The 8,999-nt window shown below is 39.9% G+C and overlaps 1 long non-coding RNA gene across 1 annotated transcript; it reads right to left on the bottom strand.

Annotated features, from left to right (window-relative positions):
• Window positions 1–1,320: 1,320 nt before the first annotated feature.
• LOC119146094 lies at window positions 1,321–7,450 on the bottom strand. Its single transcript, XR_005103639.1, has 3 exons — window positions 5,122–7,450; window positions 2,377–2,482; window positions 1,321–1,770 (listed from the first exon to the last, which is right to left on the bottom strand). It is a non-coding gene; the product is annotated as an uncharacterized LOC119146094 (long non-coding RNA).
• Window positions 7,451–8,999: the final 1,549 nt, after the last annotated feature.

Below are 8,999 nucleotides of genomic sequence, written 5' to 3'. Positions count from 1 at the left end.
TTTTCATGGCTCCCAGTAGAGCTACCCAGCCTAATTCAGCAGAGAACTTGGCTCCTTAGATGCCTACACAGCTTTTTGTCAAAGATGACCATTCTTGGAGGTGCACACTGGAGTTAGCAAGCTGCCAGGCAGCCTCAGAGCAAAAGATACAAGACTAAAAACTCCAGACTCAACACATGCTGCTGTTGGGGAAAATCTCAGGTTTTCTAGTGCCTTCTTCCTTGCTCTAAGAACAAGGTAACACTGATGAAATGCCTCGATGAAAACTGCCCATCGCAAATTTCAAGTAGAAGTAGTAGGAACTTGTGAGTGTATTCAGTGCCAGAGACCTCTGAATTTAGGGGGTTATAATGGAATATAAGGAGCACAAACTGGCCCACCGTTTTTAGTGTTTTTCAAACAGTACAATCTGTACAATCTTTTAGCTATCTGCTAACTTCAATATATTTGCTGATTTGATTTATTTCCTTTATGACCAGTCTGTCAGCTAAGATACAATGGGACTGCAAAAGAACTCTTTAATTTAATGGCTTTCATTAGATTATGAGTTTCTCACCTGAATGAATAAAGACTTATGAGAAATCTAACTTGTGAAGGGCAGCAACAACCACAGACTGAATTTAAACTTATGGAGGGGGCCAGGAGGAGCAAGAAATATTACTATGAACTTAAAACTGCTGTTAAAATCCATATGGGATCTGTGAACAGAGAAGAAATAGAGAATCTGAATACCCTGATTATTTTTTTTAACTACAAATGCTTAATAACCAATCATAACATTTTGACATTTAGGTAAACAGCTATATCGAAAAGTAGAATTTGAGTACAGCAACTTTTGGTTAGTCCCTTAAATTTAGTGCTGTTCCCACTGAAATAAACTGAAATTGGGAGTGTCCACACTATGCAAGTTGTGTAAGACCAGATGAGCATCTGTTCCATTTTTCCATCTCCAGCACTGACCAGGTCCAGATCCACAGCTTTATTAATGCAGCCTGAAGGCAAAATCTATTGGATTCAGAGGAAAGATTTCCCTGTTAATTTCAGGAGGAGTAAGCCACATCAGTGGCAATTATATATTCTTTTACTATTTTCAAAACAAAAAATAGAACGGAATATTTTGAATACCCACAAAATAGTTGAAGTATGTTGCATTAATCTAAGTTAATACAAGAATAGCCTGAAATTGAAAGAATTATAATAAGGATATCCTCAATTTGGCATGTAAAGGCATATATACTCTTATCACCATGACATTTGTCTTTTCGCCGCTGTGCTCCACGGGAGCCACTTTAGTGCTGTCAGTGGTGTCATTTAGTTGAGTCCCAGCCCTTCCCAGAGCCAGGTCACTTGCTGCCCTTTATTGCAGTAACAGCAGATAGTTTATTGGTGAAAAAACCAACCTGGATCATTACCTCAGGGTCCTATAGGCCAGCAGGCGTGGGAAGAAGGACAAATGGTCTGGGGTGTGGATGGGAGCAAGGGGGTCCTAATGAGTCTAGGGAGAGGTAGGAATTAAGAGCTCTGGGTTTTATTGCCCACGAGTCACTGGGCTGTTGCATTACTCCAGTCGAGGACTTAAGCTGGATGAATACTTGTAAAGGGCTTTGGGGTCCTTGCAAAAGAGCATGCTCATGTATTTCCAGAGGTAACCCCAAGGGTCCTAAGGAGAGGGTGAAAGACTCACATTTCCCCAAACCGCTTTCGAAGAGCACAGGCTTCCTGCCCTTTTTGTAGACTTGCTCCCTTTCTTGTTCCAAAGGGCATACCAGCCTTTAGAAAAAAAAAAAAAAAAAAAGGCGGCAGCTAATTAAGGAAATAGTGACTACCTATTATGCCAGAATCTGTAAAATGTGGGTTTATATTTTATGTACACAGTAAACCAAAACCTTTTGCTCCTTTATATGTTGCTATAGAGATGCATACAAAAAATCTTCATAGGAGAGATTTTAGGCAATTTAAATGCAAGTGATTTATGTGAAAGCCATCATAAAATAATTAAAGAATAGACAGAATTTTCAATTTAACTGTTAGCTTCTGTTTGCTGTGATACTGGAGACTGGAAATTTACTGCTGTAGGGACAAGATACATACTGATGAGAGACTCGGGCAGTGAAGAGTTATCGGGCTGCGGAGCCTTTTATAAAAAGAAAGGTAGAATGAGAATATTTTTGAGTATTTTTTTCTAAGGTTTAGCACATGCTTGTTCTAAATTCTCTTTGCTCCCAACACCAAAGAGAGCCCTCTGTGAAACAGACCCTTGATCAAACAGCTTAGAAGTTGTTTTTACTCAAGCTCCTTGTGTAAAAGTTGTTCTCATACAAGTCCTGAGACTACAGCCAGGTCCTAAAAGGGAGGAGAAAAAAAGAAATTACTGACCTCCAAACCCTGCTGTTTCATGATGAGCCACACTCCTGGGGTGATATTTCTTCCAGAAACCCAGCTCTTTTTTGTCTTTTCAGAATCAAGTTGTCTGGAAATTGTCCTGGAATGCAAGGGCAAAACAGTCAGAGTGCTTATAACTTCAAGAAATTCATCATGGGCTGCCAAGGTCCCGTATCTCTACAATACGTTTTCAAGTATAGTAACATGCACCTAGATATGAGTATTTTATATGTACTTCCAATTAACGGACACCTAGTTACTGGCTGTCCTAGCCAGTTTTCCAGCACAACAGGATAAAAGCTGCTCACATTGACATTGGTTAATGCCCCAAAGCACATTGAATTGTAGCATGCGAAAGGCAGGATTTCTTTCCCATCTGTTCATGTGTATCAAATACTGCATGAATGTAGATGATGATAATTCATGCCAGTTGGGGTTATTTGGATGTGGTGTTCTGTTTTGAGCTCATCTTTCATCAGACCATGTTCACCAGTGCTTGGGGCCATTTCATCCACTGGCAGTTAGGATCTTTTGAGGCATGGGGGGATTGCTTTGGCTTGTTATTAAATTCCTGTAAGGGAGGATGGCAGGTAGGATTTGGGAGGAGGAAAAGCAGTGGTTTTGCATGGAAGTAGGAAAATACAGTTCCAGTGCGGATGAGATCAGTGTTTGAAGGTATCTGTTGCCAAGGAAATATACGGTATTAGAGAAATAAGATCACAGTTTTCTCCTACCACTGCTTCTCTATTTTGATGAATATCTGTGTTACAGTCCAGAGGAAACAGCAACTGGAGGAGAAGCTGCTATTGCCAAACAGTTGGGCACACATGGTATTAAGAATAACCTTCTTAAAAAAGGGATAGTAGGATGACGCTTCATGCTCTCATTCGCATTACAGAATGCTCTGGAATACAAGGATGCCCACGCCCTGAGGTGCATGCCTGAGGCAGTCATCCATCACTTGTCCCATCACTTTCTCAAGTAGGCTTCAAACCTGAGAGACGGAATATTCTTTCTGTGTGAAACTGTGCGTTAACTGAGAAGCAGGTAAAACTGGATGATGATTTAACTGTTCAGAAAAAAACCTTGTCACTTCCAATCTCCTGTGTTATACACTTGCGTTGGTTTTCTAATCCACTGTATCACCCATCAGGAGATTAGGCACGAGCTATCCAGCCTTCCCCACTTGTAAATGGATTTGAACCATATGGCTTGTAAACCCCGCAGCGGTCCTAATGTGAGTTTAGTTGGGGCCCATGTGCTGCTTCTAAAAACCAAGTATTACTAATGTTTTTACATCAAACTTGTAAAAGTTGAAACTGGTTTTGGGTCTGGATCTGACCTTTCCCAGAGTCTGGGAATGCTGAGATGATTATTAAAAGACTGTGAAGCCAAGGAGTAACAGCAGCGCTTGGTAGTCGTCCACAAAGAAAAGCATTAAGAAGCAGAAAACTTTTTTGTGTCGTATAACTTATATGGCCAAAAACCAAGAGACAGTGGCTCGCTGGTGTAATGCCCTGGCTATTCTTATTTGTTCTGTGAAGCATCTCTCTGTGACAGCCACGCAGTCATACAGGTTTGCTTAATTTGTTCAAAGGAATTGAAAATGTTAGGTAGAGTCCCCTCCTGGTTGTGTTTGTGAAACAGAAGTAAATTATTGTGCTGTGGTTGGACAGCATTATAAAATTAACATTCAGCCAAATGCATATTTTCTTCTACAGAAGATCTTATCAGCTTTTGGAAGAGAATAGCTGCCTTTTCTTTGCTCAGTTCCCAGTAGAAAGGGTTTGATAAGAATGGCACATTGAAAGTGAAAGGCACCTCTTTAAACCACCAGTCCATTGCAGTAACAGCTGAGGATGGTTCACTTCTGTGTATTTGCTAGTGTTTGTTCCATCCTCCAAACGTGGGTTTTTTGGAAACCTGATCCTTATGAGCTCCAAACACCCATGTGGGCGAGGAATCGCCCTTTATAAAAGGAACACAGCATTTCTTACTCCTTTTCATGAATATTAACCATTTCCTTCTCTGAACATTACAATGATTTGGCTGACTTCTTTGCTTTGCAGATGGGAAAAATAAGGTTAAAATGAAGAGTACAAAACCCAAGAAAGAAATAATTTAAAGACAGAGTTCTAAAAAAAATCCCCATATTGTTTGTCTTTTTAATATTTAACTTCATAAAAACATTGAGGGTTTGGGGTTTTTTTGTTGATGATCTTGTAGTCATCCTAAAATCCTTCCAAGGGCCCAAGATATAATAAGTAATACTGTAAGTAACACAATAATATCTTATTATCTAAGACATAAATGGAAAATTATTATGGGTGATAAAATATTTTTTAGGAGGGAAATGAGCTAAGCAAACATAAAAGAATGAGGCGGTACACAGTGCATAACCCATTAGCCTAATTCATATCTGTAAGAAAAGCATCAATTAACTAAGTTTAGAGAGAAAATTTCTTTCCCTTGGAAACTTGCCTTTTTTTTTTTTTTTTCTTTGTAAGGAAATTACCTTGTTTAACTGGTCATTTATTTCAAAGCCGTCTGCAATAGGGTTTTCTCTCTTTCCTTTGAAATCTCCAGATACAGTCATAGTGAGAGACAGCGAGCTGAAAGAAACTGCAACTCCCTTGTCAGATCACCTGTTAGTCACCCTGGACCTCATCTTTGCCCGCTGACTTTGATTGGGGTAATGATGGGGTGTGTTGCTTGGAAATAAAATTCAATAATACTGACCTTTTGGGACAAACTCAGAATACATTTGTGTCACTGAATTCCTGCCACCTCTGGACAGTTGTTTGATCTCTTTTTTCTTGTCAAATAACCATCATATAGTCTTACTGTCTGCAAATCTCCCCTGTTGAAGGGAGCACTGCAGTTATTAAAAGACTGCCTGAAAAGGAAAAAAAGTATACTGTTATAACCTAATTATTGCGCATATGAGAGTAACTGAGGTTGCAGCTTCTACTCCTCTGACCTAAGCTTCATAGCTCTCTGAGATAGGTAGGTAGATGTTGGTATACCCATTTTCTGCATGGGAAATAGAGGGAGAGAGGTTGCATTATCTGCCCCCCTGTAATATAGTGAGTTCTTGACAGGGATGAGATTGGAAATCACAGACTCTCATGCTCCCAGACCTTGCTGCTTTCCTGAGCATCCTCTCCTGAAGGATGAGTCCTGTGAATGTGCCCTATAATACTGGATATTAAATAGTCATACGGTTCACTGAAGCTGGTGGGCTGGTATTGCAGTCCTTCAGACAGAGAAAGGCTAAGCACTCTTCCATTCAATGAGAGGCAGAATGGTAGAAGATACTGTCCAAAACTACAGGAGTAATAGGAAAAACAAAGAAGCCTACACATCATGGCTTATAAGGAAAAAACCAACCCTACCCAACCAATAAAAAGGGGCGAGAATGTCACTTGAAATTATGCCAGGGAACATGCATCTTGGTTTTTTTTTCATTAAGAAATGGTTACATGAACTCAGGTTTATCAGAGTGTCAAGATAAAAAAATGGTTTACCTGGGAGATAGGCTCATTTTCATATTACAGGAATTTTGAGTAAAATACCCTTGGATAAATAAAGCTCAGTTGGATATAGGGCATGGTGAATGGAGAGGTTTGTTTTCAGCTCAGTACCTGGAGGCAGGGATTGACTGCACAGGAGCGAGAGCAAGAGGGTCAGTGTGTTAAGGAAACATTCTCTGGGTACATTTCTTCTACAAGTATCATGAAAACTAAATGGACCTACTAAACACCGGGGGTTTATTCACTGCCATTACCGCAGCGAATGCTGGCTGTGCATGGTCTGTATTCTGCAGTACTGCTTACTTTATGATAAACTGATTGTCCTTCCTCATCCTCTGCAACTGCGCTTGGGAACAATAAATGAGTGTGGATGCGTAACACTGCTATAAAGCAAAGCTTTTAGATTTCATGCACCACCTTCTCTAAGCCATGGTAAAAATACAGTTTAGTATAAATATTGAACAGTACTCTGAAGCATGTTATTGCAAAATTGTGGTTAGTTTAAAGTTGGTTGAAGCCACATTGCAGCATAGTGATGCCGTATGCCAGAAATACACCCCCTTATATGCCGACAGCAGAATTAGCAGCCTGTGCTTAAGCATTTAAAAATATTGCAGGTGTAAAGGTTAGGGGGGAGAATTCTGCTTACCTTTTGTGGGCTTTTTGTCCTCAAGGCCATCTTCTGAGGGGCAACTGAGTGCCATTCTGGTGTCTTAGTCAACACTGGTCTTGTCCTGAACTACTCGTCTTGCAGAATTAAATTGGTTAAAACTTCAATGACCTTACCTCAGAATACTTTTGTTCATCTGAAAATGTAACTAGAAATATCCAGAATGAAGAAAGAGAAATAAACCAAATAAATAAATGACATTCTTGCTTTACCGAATATTTTCTGCTAGTGTATAATAATTAACAACTACTAGGGGGCAAAAGAAAGTTAATCCATTCTTTAGAAAGTGAAGAGCTGTTTATGACTAACTTCCCAAGTAACCTCAGCTGCCCCAGTACATTCCAGGCAAGACAAGCTGTTTCAGAGATAGCAAGGGATCGGGTTATATTGGAGTGATGTGCTACAAGATCTGCACTTTGAACTGCATCCAGAAATGAATAGGTCATCAAGGTAGTGCCGAGGAGCTGAGGAAAATGTTCCTACAAGGTAAACTGGTCTAGCTGAGGGATGGCCAGATTCAGCACAAGTTACAGTTCTCTAAAATACGTTGGTGTTTTGGTACACATTACCCAATTTCTACAATTTTCACCAAATCAGGTGTTGGAAAGTTATTAACTTATTTGGTAAAATATTTTGAAGATTAAAAATGTTTTCTAAATGCCAGTGAGAATTATATGATTAGTGACTAAATAAAGTATAAAATTTCGTTTGTTCTCTGGAACTGTGTTTTCGGATAGCAGAGATAATCCTACTTGCAGTTTCTTCCCCAGTGCTTATTGTTCCACACATAGCCACGTCTTACAGCTGCACAGAAACCATAGTCTGCACACCAAACGTTTTACGTGGATGTAAGAAACTTTATTCCAATTTCTCCTGCTACTAATCCCACCATAAAACTGCAAATCTGTCTGGAGCGTCTTTACAGCTACACCAAGGTGATTGGCGGTAGAATTTGTTCTCTGTCAGGCAGTCTCTTGGTTGATGCCCAAGCATTTGAGATGTCTAATTTGCAATGTTGGGTGACATCTGTATCTTCTGCTTCAACACCTTTGCTGTTCTGGAACATTTGAATATTTTTCCTCATATGTGTGTGAAAGGAAAGCCAAAGTGTAATGTTTCATTGTGGCTTATTCCAAATTTCTTTCCAGTATCAACCTCTTTATTTTACCCTAAGAGTGATTTGGCAAAAAATGTCTATCAGTCTCCACCTCTTGAACTTGATCCTGGTAGGTCTCCCCATGTGTCCTGGGCCAACCTGCAAACTCCAGGTTGTTGCCACCTCTGCCGTTTCTGTATTCGTGGTGAGGTGAAATGCAGTGTTAGCACCAAGCAAAGGGTTTGTGGCTGGTTAAACTGATACAGGCGAGAAGCATGTTCACTTTGATAATGGTCACTCTTTACACTGGTGAATGCCACCAATGCTTCCTTCAAAGCAAGCCCATCCTTCACACCTGAACCCTAAAATTGAGCTCAGAGTAGTAGAGACCTGCTGTGACAAAGAGGATTGAGAGTGCCTCCCCCCAGCCGTATAAGAATATGGGGAAGGGAACCATAGAGAAAAAAAAACAGGGAAAAGTTGTTATAGTTCAGAAATGTCTTGGATTGATTCATTAAAGGAATTGTCTTAGATTCACACCACACGAGCAAACTGAAACAGGAGAGTACATATGGTTGTTTATCTTTTTTCTAGATCTGCTGATTATTTTCCTATGTAAAGCAAAGTGATTCTGTATTGGAAATACAAAACTTGTGCATCATATGTTCCTGGAAAGATGAGCTCGGGCAAAATGTGTATCAAAGCTGCATAGGTGTGGAGTAGAGAAAGCTATCACTGGTCTGGTGTGCCCTGAGAGAAAGGATCCAGGGAGATCCAGGTCTTCAGAGGGCTGCTGGCCCCCACAGCCTGTGACACAGAAGTCTCCCAGAGACAGCAAGGACACGTGGCTACAGCCTCCTTGGACTGAGGAAAGCTTGAAACACTTCAGTCACAGTAGAGCAGCCAAATGAGTCACACAGTGAGGGTGAGTGAACTTTAACAAGGCGATGGAGAAATCATCTACTATGTGATATAAAATTACTAAGTGAAGCGGAACATTTTTCAGAACAGATAATTGAAACATTCTGTTATCATATATACATATATTTCTATGTCTTCAAAATGATTGTCCTGTTTTTCTCCTTCAGATATTTTTACTTGATTTTTAAATTGCACACAGACATTGAAGGAAATCACCATCTCCAGAAACGTGGTCTTCCATGTCATGTATTTAGCCGTGTCTAATAACTGATGTTTCAAGTCTGGTGAGTGTATTTAAATGAGGAATCTTACATTTTTCTCATAGTGTACCTGAGTTTTCAATTCAAGATGAAATTATATTTTTATCATTTTTCTGTTTATCTGGTACAGAGAACAC

Source organism: Falco rusticolus, chromosome 1, assembly GCF_015220075.1.
Source record: "Falco rusticolus isolate bFalRus1 chromosome 1, bFalRus1.pri, whole genome shotgun sequence".
Taxonomy (NCBI): Eukaryota; Metazoa; Chordata; class Aves; order Falconiformes; family Falconidae; genus Falco; species Falco rusticolus.
The sequence above is the reverse complement of the archived record's forward strand: the minus strand, read 5'-3'. Positions and strand labels throughout refer to the sequence as shown.